We start from the raw sequence: 3,796 nt of genomic DNA on the forward strand, positions 1-3,796 counted from the left end.
GACAACAGAGGCAGTGGCTATTCGACGGTGCACGGCAGAGAGAGGACACAGCGTGGGCAGAACCACGTGCTCCTATTAAAAATATCAGACACGACGCAAGCGATGGAGAGAAGACAGGGGAGCAGGCAAATGAACGCGCCGGGATGCAGAGCTACGACGAAAGACGAGACGGTGCATAATTGCAAAGCAAGGCGAGTACGCTGTACGTCGAAAAAATAAACAAAGTTGCTGCGCTCTCTTTCTCATCAGTTCGTGCTTAACAAAACAATATATATAAGGCTATTCTGCAGCTATTATTCTGTGGCCACCTTGATTTACGATAATGTTTGTATCAATTTACGATAATGACAATACACATTTACGATACATGAGTTACCATAATCTCGTAAATTAGTATAGTAATTATCGTAACTTAAAGTGGCCACATAATAACTTATTCTGCGGCCAGCTATAGAACAGTGTATATATATATATATATCGTTTTATTTATTAATAAATTTTATTTTATTTATAAAAGTTGCTTTTCATGCTTAATCTAACGGAACAAACCGTTCGTTAGAATCGTCGTTCGACATTTCTAAATATCTTTAGGCACTGAATAATTTAACTTGCATGTTTGTCCGAGTCCACAAAACTAAGTCACACAGGATTCACTCGATCACGTCAAGTACTTTTAAATAAAAAATCCGAGAAACTCGTTTCGAAAATTGTACTTAGGCCTAAATCGCGGTGCTAAATAAGATCGTAACACCAGAGGTGTTACACTGTGATCTGGACTGGCAGTGTCTGATAGGATTTTTTTTCCTAAATCAACGGGCAGGATATCCTATGTATAGGAAAACATCAACAGACCACTATAGATCAGAGCAAGCACAAAAAAACGATCAGGCACAGTAAGATCAACAAACCTTGCAAAGTCTCTGTAGTCTAAATTTTCTAAAGTATGAAAAGTCACATGCTAAGACATTTTAGCTTTTATAATAAACACATATATAACTTGAAATCTCCATGGGAAAATCAATATCATAAGACACCAATATTATTAGAACTAACACAAGAAGCTATTTTTTAATGATTGTCAAATGGTATGTACCTGATGTGCCCTGGCTGACATATACAATTGCCCTAGCACCATGTCGTCTGATCCTTGCCCTATAATAGTTCTAGTCATCAATCCAAATAAGACTATTAAATAAATAATTTCATCATGAAGGTTGCACAGAAAGGCCATCTCTGTTAGTAGCAATAAGAGCATTGACTGAGAAAACCATTTTGTTGAATTGCGCATCGTCAGTAAATACCATGGGAACAGAACAATAGGTAATTAGCATAAGCATGCAACAATAGCTAATTAGCATAAGCATGGAAATGATATCTAATTGGTAAACGTTGGAACAAATTTCACAAAAAGTCAGCAATAGATATAGATATATGCACCAACCTATAGCTGACAATCAGCATATCTCACAAACATATGTCAACTAGTGTGGGCGCCCACGCTTCGCGTGGGAAGGAGTGCGAGAAAAAAGGGGGGGGGGGGGGGGGGGGGGAAGATGGAACAGGTGTGCTGTGTGCACTGTTCTGTAACGGCATTTACTGTTTCTTATCGGGTTAGTACTGGTCTTTTATCGGGGCAGGGCACTGTTCACCGTGTACCCGGTACTGCTGAACTACAGTGGTCTGAGTCTGGGACGCTGGATGAACAGTGAAAGGCAAATGGCGCACATTTAAAGTTTTATAATAATAATAATACTAGCAGTAACCCCGCGCGAAAGCGCGGGCAACAGTAAACGGTGGAAAAAAAAAGATGGTTGGTACTGTTACTTATCGGGCCGGATATTGGTCACCGCGGATCTGTTACTGTTCGTCACCGAACCCGTGTTCCCTGGTACTGTTGATCTACAGTATATAAGCCTTGGGCGCTCCTGGATAAACAGTAATCACGATGCGACACTCCTCAAATTTAAAGTTCTTATATATAGATATATAGATATGACTGGAAAAAGGAAAAAGGCTAACTTGCAGCACGAAGATACATGTTTGGTGTAGTCAAGCATTATCTCACACAGATGCATTTTCGTTATATCTACCATAGCATATATGGAGGCGAGCACACATGGCATGAATTCTAAATAAAAAATACAGGCTTGAAAATAGAAGGTAGGGTACGTAGCAGGAACTTACCAAGGATCAGTCACGTACAACATTTTCCTCTTCGCACGAGGCAGGGACCCTGAACCTGAAACAGAACACTACACAATCTGAATCTGTTCATAAGATTACGACGCACGATAAAGCAACACATAGGAATAATCGATCGATGGTGGTACAGATCAAAGAAGATCAAGATGGAGGAGGGGGCACAAACCTCAGGTGGCGAGGTACTCGAGGACGGCGGTGGGGCAGACCATGGGGAACCCCATAGTTAGCGGCGGGGATGAGGATGAGGGCGGCCAGCGGGCGGCGCTTGTGCCCCAGTCCTGCCCACACCCCCAAGCACCATTGTCGTCCTTGTCTCTTCGTCCTGGTGCGCCGCGCAGGCGCCGGCGCCGGCGCCGGCGGGGCCGGTCGTGGCATCTGCACGCGCTGCGACCGGGGAAGAGGAAGAGGCGATGAAGCGATCCAATCCGCGCGTGTACCACGATCCGGAAAAAGGAAGAGGCAGGTGTAGCGTTGCATCTGTACGCGCCTCGGCTACAGAAGAGGAGAAGGCGAGGAAGCAGAAGCGGAAAGCGGAGGCGGCGAGGTACGGTGCTTTGTCGCGGAGACATCGAGGCGGACGGAGATTTGTTTCCTTTAACGCGGGCGACGAAGGTGCGCGTGCAGGCGGCGGCGCAGCCTGCTGCGGGCGGGCACGGGCGCAGGGTGGGCGCGATGGGTGCGCGGCCAGAATCACAGGAGCGGGTCGACGTTTCTTTCGGGAGACGGAAGCAGGCGGCGCGGACAAAGATCGCACGGGCGACATGCAGGAGGATGGACGAATGTCGTATCAAAATGTGTCCACGATTTGTTCTTTTTAGTGCTTATTTAGGGCGTGTTTAGTTTTCAAATTTTTTTGCCTCCTACAGTAAAAGAGCATGTTTGAACACATGCATAGAATATTAAATGTAGACGAAAAAAACTAATTGCACAGTTCTCGGTAAAATCGCGAGACGAATCTTTTAAGCCTAATTAGTCCATGAAAAGTCTTAAGTGCTACAGTACCCACATGTGCTAATGACCGATTAATTAGTATCATTATATTCGTCTCGCAGTTTCCTGATGGGTTCTGTAATTTGTTTTTTTATTAGTATCCAAAAACCCCTTCCGACACATCCGATGTGACACCCAAAAATTTTCACCTCCTCAACTAAACACACCCTTAGTTCTTAAAAACTTTCTCAAAAAGTGCTACAGTAGCAATCACATCGAATTTTACGATACGTGCATGGAGCATTAAATGTAGACGAAAAACAAAATTAATTGCACAGTTTAGTTGAAAATTACGAGACAAACGTTTTAGGCCTAATTAATTAATGATTGAACAATAATTATCAAATAAAAACCAAAATACTACGGTAGCGCGCCGCAGACGCAATCTTCTCCGCGCGCACGGCAATCGATCCGTCCTGGCAGTCTCCCATGCAGATTGAGCCAAGGCGTTTCCGGGTCTCCTGTCGTACGTGCAGAAGCTACAAAGACCAAAATCCTGCCCTCTCCCGCCAAGAGTCTCTCCAGTCTCTCGTCCACAGGTCAGGTGCAACCATCTGTTCCCAAGCCCGATCACTCGTGGATCCAGTTCATCCCCCAAGGCCCA

The 3,796-nt window shown here is 44.7% G+C and overlaps 1 long non-coding RNA gene across 1 annotated transcript; it reads right to left on the bottom strand.

Moving 5' to 3' along the window:
* Window positions 1–1,091: 1,091 nt before the first annotated feature.
* Window positions 1,092–2,843, bottom strand: LOC136473035 (uncharacterized). Its single transcript, XR_010762471.1, has 3 exons — window positions 2,369–2,843; window positions 2,185–2,239; window positions 1,092–1,152 (listed from the first exon to the last, which is right to left on the bottom strand). It is a non-coding gene; the product is annotated as an uncharacterized lncRNA (long non-coding RNA).
* Window positions 2,844–3,796: the final 953 nt, after the last annotated feature.

The sequence above is a fragment of the Miscanthus floridulus genome, chromosome 1, assembly GCF_019320115.1.
Source record: "Miscanthus floridulus cultivar M001 chromosome 1, ASM1932011v1, whole genome shotgun sequence".
NCBI lineage: Eukaryota > Viridiplantae > Streptophyta > Magnoliopsida > Poales > Poaceae > Miscanthus > Miscanthus floridulus.